Consider the following 20,158-nt stretch of genomic DNA (forward strand, 5'->3'; position numbering starts at 1 on the left):
GGTCCTAGAATCTGCATCATGTAGCATAGCATTAATTATAATCAGGAATCTAAAAGGTTTCACATTATGAACCACTTCAAATCCAGCATCACTCGATGAACTGACAAGATGCTATTCATTTATTTCTATTTACTTTTATAATCATGATGCCTGAATGAAATTGTACACTCCTCCTAAGCTTTTGGTAAATAATCAAAAGAATAGAGCAAAGACATACCTTTAAGGCTAATGATGAATGGTCTCTTTCCAAACAAAAGAGGCATATCAACAGTTTCTAGAAGCAGCTAATGAAGCGACGACACCATAGTTATGCACTAAATATCTTTCTCCCATTATAATTCTCAGTTCATACGTTAATTTTGTGCTTGCTAAGATAAATCTTTGATTTTTCTGCTTACTTGATTAAGTGGAAACATACATTTTTCGTCCAATTTTGTGATGTTTTTCAATTGAAAGAAAAATACGAGAAATTATATATTAAAAGGGGAGAATTCATTATCAATGTTGATTATATCGTGCATATATAATCATTAAAACTATTAACTAAAAAAAATAAAAAACATGACAAAAAGAATAATGATAATGAATGTAAGAACACGACAAGAATCAAAATCAAGAAGACGAGTAGAAGGAAAAGATGCTTATATTTTGTATCCAAAATATTACTTAAATATAAGTTGTACAAATTATTTTTATAGAAGGTAAAATTTTAATTAATTTAGAAGTGTTAAATATCATGATTTCTTACCTAAATAAAATAAATATCTTAATTAATTTTAAACAATCATTTTATTAATTTCGCACACTATTAAAACCTTTTAAATACAAATGAAGTTAAATTTCAAAGACCTTAAGACCAGATGGATACCTGTCTTTTATTTGGTGTTTTATTTACGCGCTAATTATGACAACTGTTGACCTGCAAAATCATATGAGATTCATATGAAAAATTATTTCCCTCGAAGTACATGTTCCCATGCTTTATTATTTTTTCAAAACTGTGCTAAATATATTTTACTTTTACCATTATATATGGATTTCTTATTTTAATATTACTTACCATATATTTTTCCTTACCTTATAGGACTCTTTTATTTTAAATTTCAAATATAATAATATAATAATTGGAGAAAAATTGAAAAGACAATTTTATCTATTTTGGAGAATTTTAATGAGGGACAAAAAATTCAAATTACTTTTTTTAAGGGTCTTCACACTTTTAATATACTAGTTTTTCAATACATGCGTTGCACGTGTATATCAGTCATGTATCATACAATTTTTTAAAGTAATATCAAAATTATTAAATAAAGTTTTAGATAAATAATTATACCTGGAAGAAAAGAGTGTAGATTTCGTAAATGATCCGCGTGGATCATTGTAAGTACGTTGCGATTTTGCCAAGAAAAAAATAAAATTAATGTATCACTTATATATGTTTTTCAGTCAGGTCCGCATCCATGAATGGGTTTCATGGTAAAAACAAAAGCTTAGTGTATCGTACTTGAGCCATACTCAACCTTAAAAACTAGTTAATGAGGGGAGGATTGTTCAAGTCCATATAAGCAGAACTTCAATCCATTCCCTAATTATTGTGGGACTTTAATCCACTCTAACAACCTTTTCACGTTCAGATTGGGCTAGAGGTTGCATATGTTGCTTTGAGGTAGTCTGCTGACTACCTTCACTAACAAATCTATAGCTTTAACCTGAAGTTAATGAATAAGCATCGTCCGTGATGGTGAATGGCGACAAACCAGTGACGGTGGAAATTGAGTTTGAAGCATGTCTATACTTGTGTCTTGGAACATAGAATTTAGTCTCTGAGGATATGACTACTTCATTTCGGCCTGTCATTTTTCTGAACCATTTTACATCTTCATCAATATATGAGCTTGTTAGCTAAACCATTAACCACGAAAAATCAGAAACGCTTCTCCTATAGTATAACTAATTCAGGAAACCTTTCCCTTGTTTCAAAAGATGTAGCCAACTCCCACGCGCCTTTCCCATATGCAAGGTCCTTTCAAAGAAATTTTTCTTGCAAGCTTTCTGTATAAAACAGTAGCTGCTTCAAGGGCCACAACTATGGTTTTTTCATGCATGTCATTCAAAGAAGAGAATCTTACATCAGATCACCGACCAGTGTTTCAAACATGGTAGCCATAACCATCAAGGGAAAAATATATGTAGCATCACCTTGGTAACATCATCTCCTCCACGATCAACAACATCAACACCACTATCACCAACGCCACTGATACCCTCTGTATTGAAACCATGCCCCAATGAGGGCTCTATGTATGAATCTGCCACCAACCTCATATTATAGTACTGCATCGGAACCCTAGTCCCATTTTTCAGTCCATTTCAAATTATTGCTCCACTTAACAAATTGAAGCATTCAATAACGTATCTGGTGATATTGAATTGGAAATTATGAGTGACTGATCAAGCTGTTGAGCCCTGTAGGCAGCATCGATGTCAGAAAATGGTGGTACAATTTAAAGATGAATTTTAATTTAACAGTTATACAAACCTTATCAAAAAGCCGAGGCAGAGTCTGGTTTTCGAACCTAGTTTTCAATGCTCTCCTTAGCAGTATCCAAAATAAAGTCGACAGTCCCTCAAACATACATAAAACACTATGAATGAAGAACATATATCCCATACGTTATTTTTTTTTATGGTGTCTAAATATGATTTGGCTCTTTGTAGTTATTATCCAAAGAATCATAATTTTCTCTGACTAACAGATAACTGATGAGGAAACGATATCCCTATTCTATGTACCTATTTGGATTACACAAAGAAGGTTGCATTCCTTCGTATAAAGTTGTGAGTTTTAAACATGGGCGGACCTACAAATAAATTTTGGGTGCTCCGGCACCCACTAAACTCGACGCGGAATAGGTATAATTATATAAAAAATATATGAAAATGGTAAAAATTATATAAAAGCACCCACTAAGCAAGAAATTGATTAGGTGCACTGACATTTAGGTTGATCTTAAGGCTCTCCATTGGTAGGTGTGGTCGGGTTCAAACCTAGTTGAGGTAATTTTTTATTTTTTTGCTATAGTAAGCACCTACTCTACTTGAATCCTGGGTCCGCCATTGGTTTTAAACATATTTTGTTTTAGTTAGTCAGCTAAAGAATACAATTTGAGAAGATATCATCTAAAACACTTTAGACTAGTAATAGTAAATATTAGTACAAGATTTAATGAAATAAAAATCGTACCATATTTTGCTGAACAATCTGAAGCGAACTGCAAGGCTTGGTGACTCTTCTTTTTCAATGTCATAGCAGTAATGTAGAGTAAACTCCTGAAAGAAATGACTGACACATTAGGATGTTTACACATTAAAGAAAATTAATCACATGAAAAGATGCTACTAACTTTGTTGAAGCAGTACAAGAGACATTCTTAAATTTTTTTCCCTTCTTTCTGTAGTTGATCCACAAGAAATTTAGAGTTTCATTAGTTTAAATGGTCAACAATCTGCTGTTGGCCAGAATATCTTTTGTGAATTTGCAAGATATGATAGATAATATTAGAAAAAAGGAGCATCATGAGAGGCTAAATTATACATAAAGGACTCAAAAATCTACTTATGGATACATCTTAGCATCAAGTAGCCAGGATAGTTTTTTATGCCAGATTTATACTTTAGTAACATCAATTTGCTATCAACTATTCCTGTGTGAACAATGCTGCAACTTTCTTATGAGAAAATAAAGGATGACAGGAACATTTTGTTCTTAGAAGTGTAAAGAGCAAGTATGAACTCGTTTTACCATGGGTTGTCGAAGAAACTACCTCATACTCCAAAAAAATACAGATTTATCATAATGGCTAGTACAATACATGTTCTTTTCCTGATAAACACATTACAATCCAAAAATAAAAAGTTTTATGCAAACTCATCTTATCCAAGTTTGATTTATGAGGCCAATTTAACTCATAGAACATGTAGGATGGAACTACCAGTTCCATAAAGGAAAAAACGGGCCAAGAAAGAAATATGAGATCAAAATATATACTTCTTCAGTTATTTTGTGATTCTTGGATCAATCTCTGCGACTCAAACGTATTTTTAGCCTCCAAATCTTACTTGTTACACGTACCAACATTTGTTGAACTTCTGAACTTCATATTTTTGCAAAATCGTAGAATAATCTAATTACCTTTCATTAATAAGGTTCTCTTTCAATACAGGTCTCAACAATTCTCCATTCAGCAACTTTTGTGTCTTAATATTTTGTAACAGATACTTCCATATATTGGACATTAGACATATAGCAAGCACAAGTTAGCTGAAATTGACTACTTCTACAGGAGCACTGCTAGCAATACTCTGTTCATTTTACTATTCACAAACAGTAAATAATTAAAGAGAAAAATTAATTTTATGATCCCTTCGACAAAATAAAAATAAGTCCAAAGTGTTCTCAGATTATTTTCAAAAACAAATGGTACTAATATATTTCTTACATTAGCTACAGTTCTTAACATCATCATGTAGTCATCTAGTTTGACTTGATATCCAAAATTTTATTAGGACTTGCTTGAATGATTTCCTCCAATCGTTTCTTAATGCTGAGACCACTGGTTACTATTTTTTCCTCTAAGTCAAAATTTCATTTAAGTTCAAGAAAATCTACTTTACAATTTTTTTGAATTAAAATTAGCTTAAAACAACCAATTGAAAGATATCACATGTCTTTCGAGAGTCAGATATAATTCCAGACACATACGTACACGCTCATTACAGAAATACACTTCAAAATTACTCAAAAAAAGAAACTTATTTTGATAAAAACCTATTATATGTTCTCTCTCAAACAAACATAGAATTTCATGAACTTACTGATGGAGTTGAGTGTCGTCCTTCTCATGTTGCTCACCTTGAGTTTCATCAGCCTTGTTGCCCCTTCTATGAACCCAATTGTTATTTTTTATGTACAAGTAAAATCATTAAAATTAGAATAAATTGCTTTGTCAAAAAGGATGAAACTCGATTAGTCAACTCCAATATCGAACATAAGTAATTTGAAAGGCAATCAAAATAATTGACACAACATGAATCCATTACTAACTATTTTTATTCATAGAGCATATCCCAATTCTTATGCATACCTCAAATGAATATGCAACTGACACAAAATAGTTAATGAGTACATGCATATACAAAATAAGAATAGCAGTGATAGAAGATGAATGGAAAGAGTGAAAACCCCTTAGAGTAATACCCATTGCAAGCTTCTTGGATCTCTAAAACCTCTCAAAAAATAACATTCGGATGAAACCAAGATATTTGACAACAAAAATTTCAAAACAGCGCATGCATGAGCAGACTCAATTAAGAGCAGAGGAAACAAGCAATCAAAGAATTACATGCCTTGTAAGGCTACAAATGTAAAACATGATCCGTGAAATTGAAAGAGAAGGGAGAAAATCCACAAAGTAGGAGACATCATTGTATTGAATCTTTCATTGTGAATCACTGAAATTATTATTGCTTAATCGTCTGAGTACATAGCACATCTCTTCACATGAACCATGTCTGTCGGTATAAAATAACTAAATTTGATTTTAAAAAGATTTAAAAATCTAGAAATAAATATAAATGTTTTAGAATGATAAAAAATTAAGATATATCAAATTTTTAAAAGTTTTAAGTATGCAATAAGAATCATTTTTTAATTATTTTATGTAATTTAACTATTTTTAATTAAAAAAGCACGTCTCACCTTCATTTGTAGAAGACAACTTACCGAGATTTTAACAAAGAAGTAGCTCACTGTATATACCCTAGAACCTATATACAATAGCTACTTTTCTAAACTAGGAATATACCCTAGAACCTATATATAATAGCTACTTTTCTAAACTATGACATATAGGAAAAGTCATGTAATTAAGAAATTAAACATGACAATTAGTAAAAGAAACATTCTGGAATTCAGATTGTAACACATGATATAGTATGGGGCTAAAAGAGGGGAACAACGGCAATAGCGTATATAAAACACAATTGTGCCAAAGATATACATCTTTAATTTGCAACAATATGCTGGAGTTGAGGATGAATGAAGACTAAAAGAGAAATTGAGAATGTCATGACAAGTACAAATCGTTAAATCTAGGACATAAATAATAATAATCAAATCAAAGCAAATTATTAAATCTAGGACATAAAAATAATATTTAAATCAAAGGATAATCTAACCAAGATTTATCGAAAAATCATACTTGTATGAGATGTTTACATGTTGTAAAAACAAAGCAAAACAAAAGAATCAATTAGATTTGACCAATAAATATTCTACCATGATTAACAATTCCTTTATTTATAGGTGAAACTAACTTGGTCTTAAAGTAACTAATCTTAATTTTTCTCCCAAAAAAATAAAATAAACATTCATTATAATACATCAAATATATTTACAATAGTGTTATTATGTTTCTTTTTTCTTTTTTCAGAACGTTTAAAAAAAAAGGAAATTACGTGGGTAATTGATTGAAGATTACTTCTAATAAGGAATAACTTTTTTTTTTTCCAATTATACATTTTCCTAAAAACATAAATTATAAATGTTATGATTTTTTTTATTTTACTTTTTTCGGATTATTTTTAATAAAGGAAACCAAAGTGGGAAATTATTTGAAGACTACTTCTAATATAATAAGGACCAACATCTTTCCAATTATACATTTTAATTAAAGAAACTATAATAATTTAAGGAAATGGGTGAAAAGATAATTTTGTCTATTGTGCAGACTTTTAATGAAGGGCAAAAATTTCAATTCACTTTTTTAAGGGTCTTCACATTTTTAATATATTATAGACTAGTTTAATCGCACATGCCTCGCACGTGTAACGTTTGATTAGTTAAAATTAAATGATTTTATCTATTGCGGAGATTTTAATAAAGTGTAAAAATTCAAATCACTTTTCAAAAATCTTTCACACTTTAATATAATAATGTAAACATAAACATATACAAATATTTGTTTTCCAATTCCAAGTTGTTGATGGATCATCACTTTTGTGTTTGCGCACCTTTTTCCCTTGTTATCACATGCTAAGAGAGACACATCAATTTGAACCATTTATGTTATGATTATTTTATATATATATATATATATATATATATATATATATATTTAAAATCTTTTCTTATTTTTAAAATCAAATCTTTACAAATTTATTGATTACATTCTATTACGTACTTAAAACATTTACAAATCTGGAACTTCATCATTTTTTTCTTATTCTAAAAGTTGTATATTTATTTTTAGATTTTTCAAATCTTATTAAAATCAAATTTAGTTGAATTAGAATTCTTAAACTAATAGAAAAATATCAGTTGTCATTAATTTTGATGACTTCTAATAAGGAAAGTTTTTACCATAAATATATTTAATTAATTTTCAACACTTAAATTAGAAAAAGATATAGATATTCTGATGTCTTCTAATAAGAAAAAGTTTTTACCATAAATATATTTAATTAATTTTCAACTCTTAAATATTAGGAAGAAATAATGAAAAAGACGATTTTGTCTAAAGTAAAAACTTTTAATGAAGGAAAAAGCGTTCAATTCACTTTTCTAAGGGTTTTCACAATTTTAATATATTATAGATTATAGATATAGATATAGATTATAGATAAACCTCTGCATTTTGTACCATTCTTTCACCATTTCTTTTCAATGCTCCTTCTAAACCCTCACTACTTTCCTTCTTTTCACATTGAAGATGAACTCCACAACACTCTCAATCTCCTCTCCCTTAAGCTGTAATACCCCATATAATTAATTAATGAGTATTAGTAGTTGGAAAAGAAAAAAAAAATAAAGAGATGAGAAAATGGCCAAAGTCCATTTTCAACAACAAAAAAGACAAAAAAAAAGGAAAGAGAAAGTTTGTGGGCTGAAAGCCCACTTAATTAATATAATATTAGTAGGAAAAATTACAGAAAGTGACATACTTAAGCCTATAACTACAATAAATAGCAACACTTTGTCAAAATTACAGTTTATAGCAAAAGTAACATTATTTGGTGGGACACTGTGCACACGTTTATTTCTTGGTAACTTCTCCTATTTTCACACCAACATTTTACCTCTTTCCTATCTTACTTACCTTTTATTTATTTATTTTTCAAATAACGCATATTTTGCAGATTTTCATTCCAATTTTTTTTACCTTTTTCTCCTAATTTTCTCATATTATAGACAGAGATTGTACTCCATAAAATAAGGTAAGTATCAATTTACGGCTATTGCATGTTATCTCTTCCACATATTCTAAATATTTTATATTCTTATATTTTATTTGTTCTACATTGTTCATGTCTTTTTTTTGTTTTTTTTTTTAGACCTTTTTTTTGTCTAAGACAGTAGAAACCAAGTATTCTTTTTTAAATTTTTTTATAATGTAGTTAGTCACTAGCCATGAAATCTTCCCCCATTTTCTTGTTTGTATTTTTTTCTTCATTATTGGTTCAGTTGTGGCTTGGTGGGTATGGCTAATTTGTGTTTTTTCGGGTGGAGGAAGTTTTACAGTTTAAAAATCTTTTGGTCATACAAGAAAGGGAGCAATCTTTTTAAAAACAATTTGTCATATGTATCAAAAGAGTTTCGTGGGAATGATTAATGTTTTCATTGGTTTCAAATTCTTGTGTACCTTATTGTTGATTTAGTTGTCACGACCCGAGACTACCCTCTAGTCGTAACACAGTACTTGGAACCACTAGTGATCCCAAACTAACCCATGAACTGGCATACTGTTAAGCAACTGATTTATAATATATGAAATAACTAGTTCTTTCGTGAGGAAATATAATCATGACAAAATCTGAGAAGAATTATAATACTGATATAATTTACAATATGATAAAACTGAAGAGAGAACTGAAATTACAAGACTGACTCTGACTGACATCTATGAAGCCTCTATTATACTGACTATAGATAATTGAGACATGCCTCCAACTGCCACTAATCAATACATATGAATAATAAAATATAGTACATGATCTACAACTAACTGGAGTTCTCGAAATAGGAGAACTCATCACCTGTTGGCTGAAAACTGCAACTGTTTGGTCATGATGTGTCACGACCCATAAGTGAGGGTCATGATGGCACTTGTCGTGGCGTACCTTGACAAGTAAGCCTATCTCCCAAACTGATACAAAAAGAGGAAAAGACAGAAACATCCCAAGGTTAGACTTCTAGAATGAAGTCGAACCATATAAGTAATCATAATAATGCGAAAAGAACTTATTCAAAATACCAATCATGCCCAAAACTTGGTGTCAATAGTGTAAGAACTGCTAATATAATTCGGGATTCAAATACATCAGAAAAATAACTGAAAGGTAATAATATCTATCTCTAAATACTAATAAAGACATAACTACTAAAGAACGGTAGAGGTGAACTCTGGATGCATAAATGTCCAACCGCTACCTTGGAAGCTCCAATAATTGCCTGAGTCAAGCAAGCTGAGGCGCACTGGAGATAATACCTGCACCGAAAGGGTGCAGTAGGCATGAGTACGATCCACTTGTACTCAGTAGGTATTATAGTCCGACCAAGCAAAGTAGTAAATAAAGCATACAAATATACACTAAGGACCCGTCACCTACAATCAAAAAATATCCCACAATGGTAGCCCACATCGCTTGCACTAACAGTTCTATAATATCCATATATAATATAACAACACACAAGATAGGGATACAAATATACACAATATCACATACAGGTAGAACAAAAGTGGGACATGTATAATCAAGATCATCAATTATAATTAAAGGAAGATAGAACAATTAGACGTTAACAAGTCAAGATATAGAACAAATAAGTAGATAACAAGTCAATATGGCAATTCAAACACAACATAAACACAATAAATAAGGTGCAATGTATATGATGATGATGATGCATGGTATTATTAGCACACAACCTCAAGTTTAGCACACAGCCTCATGTTTGTCACAAAGCCTCATGTTTGTCACACAACCTTAAATTTGACACACAGCCTCAAGATCACCAATAGCCACAAATCTTCTCCGGTATGATCTTTCAGAGATGGTCCATAAAATCTAATATCCAATACCAATATCCAGTATTCCAGTATTTTCAGTATTTTCAAAGCACATATGTAACATAAGACATAAATCATGTACATATATATGCCAATAAGTATATATAAAGTAGTAAAACAAACAAGTAAAATGATGTGTATGATGACATGAGAATGGCGATGCAATGTTCAGAACCATTCAAAATGAGTATTTCCACAACCAATCCATATGATGTATTTTCACACCCAATCCATAAGATGTATTTCCATAACCAACCACAATTTTACAATTCTACAATCACGTGAGCCAATATCCACTCATTACTTCCGTTTCATTCATGAATTTTCAGATGTCTTATATATCAATAAGTATGGGTATATCACAATATACCAATGAAATAACATTAGGCATTTCAACAACACAATACAATTATTCACATGTATTCAAGGCTATCAATGTCACATAGAACCCCACACGGTCACACATATCACATAATATCTCAATTTTGACAATTACATCACATATAGGCCCCCACATGGGCACAACACATAGAGCAATTTTTCATGATTAGTTCCTATCCTTAACATGCATTTTATACCATCATTTACTTTCAAGCCCAGTCTGAAAGAGTTAAGCCATAACCTACCTCAAAAGCCAAAATTGATTTGCTACACTTTGAATTCACGATCTTAATTTTCATGAACAATCTTGAACTCCACTAAAAACATCAAATATGAAATCTACGCGTCAAAACAAAGACAACGACACCCATATTAACTACTTTTAGTTTGGGGTTAAAACGGACCCCCAGAATGAGTTTCCGAAAAAGAAAGGAAAAATTGAAACTTTACTTCAAAAATATATTTTTTATATTTTTAATAATCTACAAATGAAAACTCAAGTTAAATTGAGTTAAAAATGAGGTTCAAATTAAAGAAGCATCATTGTTAAGCTTTATCGGGTAAAATCTTTGAATTCCAGGGTAAAATCAAGAATCAGAGTTGTTTTGAAGGTTAAATTGATCAAAAACTGATAATTATAAGATAAAAATATTATTCAAGTGAAAGGAGTGAAATTGGGGTTTAAAATTAAGCCCTAAGATTTTTGGGGTTCTGAAAAATTAAACAAGAAATTATTAAAAAAGGGGTGAATTCTTACTTTAAATCCGTAATAAAACCAAGAAATATATGTTAATCTAGCTTCCCAAGCTCCCACAAGCTTCACTTTTAAGCTCCCAAGCTATTTTAGGGTTTAAATCTCAAGAGGCAAGATGAAAAATGAGCAAAATGAGGCCAAAAAGTTGCTTAAATAGTGTAATTTTCTGCACTCTTATAGCAGAAAAAGCTGTTATTTTTTTTTGAGGAAAAGGACATGGGTTGACCATTTTGAAAACAAATGGCCAGCCCATGTAAAAGTTGGACAATTGGAGCCAGTCGGCCCAATTTAATTCCATTTTTTAGCCATTTGGCCCGTCAGTCTCATGCAGTCTTTATACCCAATTGATACACTTTTATACCATATTGATACACTTTTATACTAGATTGATACACTTTTATACTACATTGATACCACATTGATACACTTTTATACAACTATTGTATAAAATATGTATTTGTATTTGGTATCAAGGATTCATGTATTTGATATCAAATATTGTATTTGATTGATTAAAAAGAAGAGCAATAATTACAATGTTATAAAATTGTATTTGATTGTTAGAAAAACTACACCAATTAGAAGAATAGTTTTTTTTTAAAGCTTAAAACTGCACAACTTATTTTGAAGCTAGCAAACTTTAAAATCCTTATGATTCAAATCAACCGTTGACTAATGGCGTTATAGATAAATAAGAGGATAGCTTAAACGAAATCACTGGATTGTGATATTTACAGCAAAAAATAAAACATGAAGATAGTAGCAAAAAAAAAGCCTAAATGACTATATTTTGGAATTTAAAAATCAATGGCCACTCGGCGACAATTGCTTAAGACGAGTGACTATTCTTGTCCTTTTTTTTTCAAGTCCAATACAGACTTCGATGGGTTGCCTGGGATTCGTTCGGAGTTCAATACATGCAAACGAACTATGCAAACATACTAAATTTGTTGTTCCGGATGCGATAGTGATATCAGATTTTCAAAAAGATATTATTTTCACAAAGTTGATCCCTGAAACCCGAAATCACAATTTTTTAAATCGAGGGTCCAAATGAGATTTAAAAGTCGTGAAATCATACCAAATATTCTAGCACCTTAAAATCAATATTTCAGATCTGCTGGCGAAGTCGGATTTTCCGTCCAAGGTCGTTTCAATCAAATATGGGTCTCACACCCATATTTTTAATTTTTTCAAATTTTTGATAATAGGATAAAATGAGCTCGGGTGTATCGAAATCCAAACCAAAGGTCTATCTAGCCTGAAATCGATATCCGTTTAGCCATCCATTGCACGAATCAAAAGATATCTGCATAAGTCCAAAATAAGGCTCTCAAAGCTATCAAAAACCACAATATCGCATAAATGATATCAAAATGCGTTGAAAACCATGTCAATCTCCCCCATACCCCAGAAATACCATGTGCAATTATTAAGAGGGGTAAAACAGTCAAATCATACAAAATCACAAATTTTACATATTTTCATCAAATTTTTAGGTCGTTACATGATGTATGGGCTACAACTGGTACCTACATTATGAAATATTGTAGCCATATAGACGTATATATGGATCGGTACTTTTAGAATATACTAAGTAAGAGAGGGTGAATGCAATAAGTAAAATTGATTTCATACATAATCTTAAAACATGCATGCTAAGTGTAAGTAGACTCACCAAGAGATTGAAATAGAATAAGATCTGAAGTAGCTTAAAACATGAGTAACAAACATAATTTGATAAGCTAGTGAATCACTACACTTAGTTTCTTAGAACTTTACTTTGCAAAATAGGTAGAATTGAAGCTAGGAAATAGTAAAACAGGGATACTATACAAATGCTGGCTCTGAAACTATGTGATGGAAACTGACATAACTCGAGAATCTAAACATACAAATGTGTTGAGCACGAATGCATAAGCATACAAAACCAAACATAGCATATACTAAGCTGATCTGATTAACTGATTGACTGATAACTAAATAACGATCATATAAAACTGAACTGTACTTAGTCTAAATAACTAAACTGAAACTATAGGGGTACTGTACATATGAGGTAAGGAATAACTGAAAAACATGAGATAACTGAGCATGAATGCATGAAAACTGTAATATTTGAGAATGCACAACCAAGCATAAGCATATTTCTAAAATAATCTATAAACTAAAAGACTAAAATCTAATAATTGAATATCTAAGAATCTGTATGCTTTGGTCAACCAAACCTAAACTGAAACTACACTGATACTATGAGAGGTATCATCTAACCGAAATTCCCCAATCTGAGCTAATTGGGGTCCAACCTGTAACCCTATTTGGAAGAGTGTCAGTACCGTGCCACGGGTACTAACACTGCTGTGTGGATCCACTAAACTGGTGTCCTAAAGGACTGAAGAGTCACCCTATACAGGTAGGAAACTCATGTGATATGTGTCAACCCTAAACTGGCAGGAAGACATCTTAAACCTACGCTAGCTACATAGTTCTGTAACCCAGGGATCGCTACTAAGGGTTAAACCCTAAATTGGAAGAAATGCCCCCATCCCTGGGTTCGCTCGGTGCTGAATCCTACTCCTAACTGAATTATACTATTTACTGGACTAAACTAAGCTTAACTGAGCAAACAACTGATTATAACAACTAACTGAATGACAATGCTCATGGTTTATCTAAAATCATTCTGAGGATACTGAAATTATGTAAACAACTAGGTATCAAGTATTCATAACCCACCAGCACTGAATGAGTACAAAATACGATGTCAATCTTGAAACACTGTAATAAGTAATTATGGTTCAAAGATCCTAACATGGGTATTTCATCAAACATGTGGAAATCGTGAACTTGAACATATGAATGATTTAAATATAAGGAAATAGCATGATTCCATGACTAAAATCATAAATTGGGGATTTACATGGAATTCACTTGAAATAGGACATAGGAAAATCAAATTCATAGCATGAGGAATTCAAAATATTACATGGAATCACACATGGGCTGAATTGAATTAAAAACCCCATGAAAACATGAAATTCAATCTTTCTTGAACATATAAAATACCATAATGATAGAAAATTCATTCTTTAATTGCAAGAGAAGGGTTTTTAGGCTCCATGGGTGAAAGGGGACCCATGGATGAACTCCCATATACCTTAAACTTCATAACTTGGGAAAGAAACACTATTCTTGAAGCTTTCTTGAATATTCTTAAACTTGAAAAACTTGGGTTCTTGATTTCTTGGGGAAAAAGGAATTGAATTTGTTCTTGGAAAAAGGGAATGGTTTTCTTGAGAGGAAAATTAGAGAAGAAGGGCAAAATTATGCCCTAACTAATGTCCAAATCGTGTTATGAATGACTGGGTTGAGGGAGAAAAAGACCTAATTACCCCTCAATAATTTAAACCAAAAAAGTTGGACACAACTATGTCACCGTGAAGCGGTCTTATCACGGTGGCTTACTGGTTTTGACAAAAATGATCATAACTTTTCGCTTGGGTATCGAATTAAGGCAAAATTAGTATCGTTGGAAAACTAATTCAATTATATACAATTTGGTGTGTCTAGAGCTGAAAAATTCCATATATGTCAACAGTTATATATGTTCAAAGTTGACCGTTATAGGATCGAACACAAACTTTGAACAAATCAAAGGCTCTTAGCTCAACTTTGTCCTAGGTGATTTCTATGAATATTTTTCACCTCATAAGCACTTCACATACTAGGATAAAGATTATGACAAAACCATTCAAATTATAAATCAAGAACTGGACACAAGACCCTCACCGCGATGCGGTATATGTACCAATAGGAACAACACCGTGGCGCGGCTCTATCGTGGTGACTTGCTAGATTTGTGATCCGAACATGACCTAAGCCTTATTCGAAAAAAATCCGAAACTCCCCCAAGACATACTTTTTATATCCCAGAACATGAAGTAACTCAAAAACTAACATCTCGGGGTCGGAAAGACCAGAATAAAAATCTTTGAAGTTTAGGGGTCTTGAAAATGGCTAAATCCCCAACAATTCGTAAAAATTTCAAGCCTTAATCCCCTTAAGCATGTAACTAAGAGCTGAATCGAGTTAAGATTAGTACAGGGTATTATAGTATCTCCTCCTTGGGAATATTCATCCTCGAATAAGACTGGTTAACTGAGAGTACTGTACTAAGGTCACTGAGATCATATACTGAACATGCATGACTTGGAACATGATTGCATAACTGAGTCTAAAATATGATACATGAACTAAACTAATTTGTTGAGTACATAAAATGACATGAGAATGGTTATACGGTTGAGATAGAAATGAGAGAGTCAACTTACGAGTAACCATTACCTAAAGATGGATCTAGTTTTGGAAGAAAAGATGAGAGGTTTAGGACATGAAAACTTGGGGTATAACAACATATCCCCCTTGGGATTGTTTGTCCCCCGAATGATACTGACTTGGTTAAAATACTAAGGAAAGACTTAGATGATCCATAGGACACTTATGAATTGAATCATTACTGAATATTTGAATCTGAAACATGATGCATGAACTGAACTGAACACATAAATGCCTGCTCTGACAGTTTTAAAATCTGGGAATCCATTATTATTGTTTGTCCGCATTCGTAAGTTGGATAACCAACACGATACAATTTCTAAATCTAGATATCCTTTATGGTTAAGATTGATTTAGACTAGATGTAAGGACTCAACTGAATTTGTAATTTTCCTGATTACGGATAAGTTACCTCATGGAATTGTCATATTCATGAAACTTCAAATAGTAAGACTAGACAAAAAGACGGAAAACCCGTAGGAACTTGCCTGTCTGACTGCTAAACTGAATTGCTGGCTATACGAACTGAATTATGTTAAAAGCTTATACTCAACTATACTTTTCCCCTTAAATATCATGCTTATTTGATTCAACTTATAATTCTTACATAGGTACATATAACTATTCCTGCCAAAGTATGAGCTGAGCTACATGCTCTCATCATGTTCAAGCCTAACCCCAAATCACAATGTACTACACATAACACCATAACACTAGTCTGTACCATGAAAACAAAAAATACTTACTCTCTCCCATCTAAACAATTGTTCATCATCACTATCTTGACCTAAGGAGAGGTCACTAAAAGGTTAGAACTTAAGGACCTGAAGCATGAAAGAATACTATGCATAACTTGGACACTTAACTGAGGCCTGAGGAATAGAGAAACACAACATGGATTCATTACAAATATCAAAATAAGGATATACATGACATAATATGAATTTTACTGGTCATTATGAGTATACAATAAGTACCTGGAACTGAACATACTATAAAGAATGAGTATAGATAGGGGTGTGCATCGGTCGGTTTGATTTTATATATTATTGGTTCGGTTTATCGGTTTTCGGTTTTTAAATATGCTAAACCAATAACCAAACTAATAAGATATTTTTACCGATTTTTGGTTTATCAATTTTTCATCCTTAACGGTTGGTTTTTGGTTTAACCAATAAGAAAATACTCATAAAATAGAAATAGTAGTAACTAACATTAAAAAATATTGAATCTTAGTTGCAACCAAAAATCTGACATGATGTGTTCAAGTTTAGACTAAATATTATTAGAAAAAATTTAGAGTTTGTATAATTGAAATAATAGGCTTGTTAATTTATAGAAATTAAAGAGAAATTAAGAGAAATATATAATAAGTCATAATATATATATATATATATATATATATATATATTCTTATTGGGTTATCAGTTTACCCAACAATCCAATAAGAAAAATTAAACCGAACCAATAACCCAATAATTTTTTTTATAAAACCATTAAGAAACCGTTAACCTAATAACATTTTTATCGTTTTAATTTATCGGTTGGTTCGTTTTTTGCACACCCCTAAGTATAGGGGTCATGAGCTGCATAACCAAAGTTTGGAGTTCATAAATTCATGGGACATAATTTGTACTACTGAATGAACTGGAACTCTTTATACTAGTAACTGAAAGCGTACATGGTTCTCTATGATGTTAATGAACATGAACTATGATCATAGAGATGACGTGTAAGGCATGAGTACATGTCATGATGACTGAATTACAAGACTTAGCACTAAGATAAGAATGAGTTCGTCATCATCCTCCCTTACAACTGTTCTACAATACAATGGTATCACTACTAGAGTTTGAGAGCCTAACTTGGTTCCTTGCTCTATCATCTCCCCCTTAGACTTAAGACATCACTTTAAGTTTGTGGACCCCTTTAATAAACTCTAAAATAAACTGCAACCATTTTTACTCTAGGGTCCAAGATATAATAATACATATAAATAATGACAACTTGAAATACTACACCTGAAAGTGTAAAACCCCCTGCTAACATTTCCTTCTGAGATACAACTCTTAACTTTCTATAGCCTAATAATCATCATATAATAACTTGAACACTTACTAACTTATAATCTTTAGGAGTATCATCATATCATGAGTTCGCACCGTCTAGAATTTCAACTCTTCTTTCTATTAGCTCAATCATCCAAGATTCAAACTTACATTCTAACATGTAACAGCTCAAGGGCACTATCTAAGCACACACTCACTGTTAAAACTTAGAAATAATACAATCTCATTTCTCCTTGGTACACTTCTAGATTATACACACATCATCATACTTAATTTTGAATTAACAACTTAAATTCTTGTATATACTATTTCAAGCCTACTGATTCACCCTTATACAACTAGCCCCATGGATACATAATCTACTAGATCAAGATAAAAACTATCCCTACTTTACTGTTACTAAACTTTTGAGTTCATGCTTTTAACTCTAGATCGTATGTGGTCATAGAATTCTGAGAAGGGATCTGAAAGAACATCTGACTTCATCTTAATGCATAATTTTTCATGATAAAAAATAAACATTTTTAAAGTTTAGAACATAAGGGCACTGATGGGATACTTTCGAGGCTGTGTGCAATACCATAACTGTCTGTGGGGACTGTTTGAGAAAACTTTATCTATAATAATTTAAGCTTGGCTATTTCTATTGCCTTAAGAATAAGGCATAGAGGGCATGAATGGATTAATGCAAGAATCTGGATAAGTTACTTAGAGAAAACTTCTACTACACGATCTGAGATATGAAAGAAGGGAGAAATTTCTTAAATGCCCTGTAGCTTCTCGAAGAAAAGTATGGACATCTCCGTACCATTCCGCAAGACTCTACTAGACACGACTTTATAGACACCCTAAGACACTTGAATTCTGGGCTTTGATACCAAGTTTATCATGACCCAAAATTATCCTTAGTCGTAACACGGTGCTTGGAACCACAAGTGATCCCAAGCTAACCCATGAACTGGCATACTATTAAGCAACTAATTTATAATATATTAAATAACTGGTTCTACTGTGCGGAAATATAATCATGACAGAATTTGGGAAGAATTATAATACTGATGTAATTTACAATATGATAAAACTGAAGAGAGAACTGAAATTACAAGACTGACTCTGACTGACATCTATGAAGCCTCTATTATACTGACTATAGATAATTGAGACATGCCTCCAACTGCCACTAATCAATACATATGAATAATAAAATATAGTACATGATCTACAACAAACTGGAGTTCCCAAAATAGGAGAACTCATCACCTATTGACTGGAAACTGCAACTGTCTGATCATGATATGTGGGCTATAACTGGTACCTACATTATGAAATAATGTATCCACATAGATGTATATATATATCAATACTTCTGGAATGTACTAAGAGGGAGTGAATGCAGTAAGTAAAACTAATTTTATACGTAATCTTAAAACATGCATGCTAAGTATAAGTAGACTCACCAAGAGATTGAAATAGACTGAAATCTAAAGTAGCTTAAAACATAAGTAACAAACATAATCTGATAAGTTGGTGAATCACTACACTTAGTTTCTTAGAACTTTACCTTTGCAGAATAAGTAGAACTGAAGCTGGGAAATAGTAAAATAGGGATATTGTACTAATGTTGGCTCTAATACTATGTGATGGAAAATGACATAACTCGAGGATCTGAATATACAAATGTAATGAGCATGAATGCATAAACATACAAAACCAAATATAACACATACTAAGCTGATCTGATTAACTAAATGACTTATAACTGAATATCGATCATGTAAAATAAAACTGTACTTAGTTTGAATAACTGGACTAAAACTATGGGTTACTGTACATATGAGTTAAGGACTAACTGAACAATATAAGATAACTGAGCATGAAAACTATAATATCTGATAATGCAAGACCAAGCATAAGCATCTTTATAAAATAATCTGTAAACTGAAACACTAAAATTTGATTACTGAATAACTGAGAATCTGTATGCTTTGGTCAAACAAACTTGATCTGAAACTATATTGAATACTGTACTGAGACTGTGAGAGGTATTATCTAACCTAAATTCCCCCATATGAGCTAATTGGGATCCAACCTGTAACCCTAGTTGGAAGGGTGTCAGTACCGCACCATGAGTACTAATACTGGCTGTGTGGATCCACTAAACTGGTGTCTTGAAAGACTGAAGAGTCACCCTTTACTGATAGGAAACTCATGTGATATGTCAACCCAAAATTGGAAGGAAGATATCTCAAACCTACGCTGGCTACATAGTTCTGTAACTAAGGGATTGCTACTAAGGATCAAACCCTAAATTGGCAGAAATGCCTCCATTCCTGGGTTCGCTCGATGCTGAATCCTACTCCTGACTAAATGACACTATTTACTAGACTAAACTAACTTAACTCAGCAAACAACTAACTGAATAACAATGCTCATGGTTTAGTGAATGGCTAAGTCCCCAACACTTAGTAAAAATTTCAAGCCTTAAGCCCCTT

The 20,158-nt window shown here is 31.9% G+C and overlaps 1 pseudogene; it reads right to left on the minus strand.

Moving 5' to 3' along the window:
* Positions 1–1,602: 1,602 nt before the first annotated feature.
* Positions 1,603–2,203, minus strand: LOC107846613 (annotated as a pseudogene).
* Between the last annotated feature and the right edge of the window lie 17,955 nt (positions 2,204–20,158).

This window comes from Capsicum annuum, chromosome 11, assembly GCF_002878395.1.
Source record: "Capsicum annuum cultivar UCD-10X-F1 chromosome 11, UCD10Xv1.1, whole genome shotgun sequence".
Taxonomy (NCBI): Eukaryota; Viridiplantae; Streptophyta; class Magnoliopsida; order Solanales; family Solanaceae; genus Capsicum; species Capsicum annuum.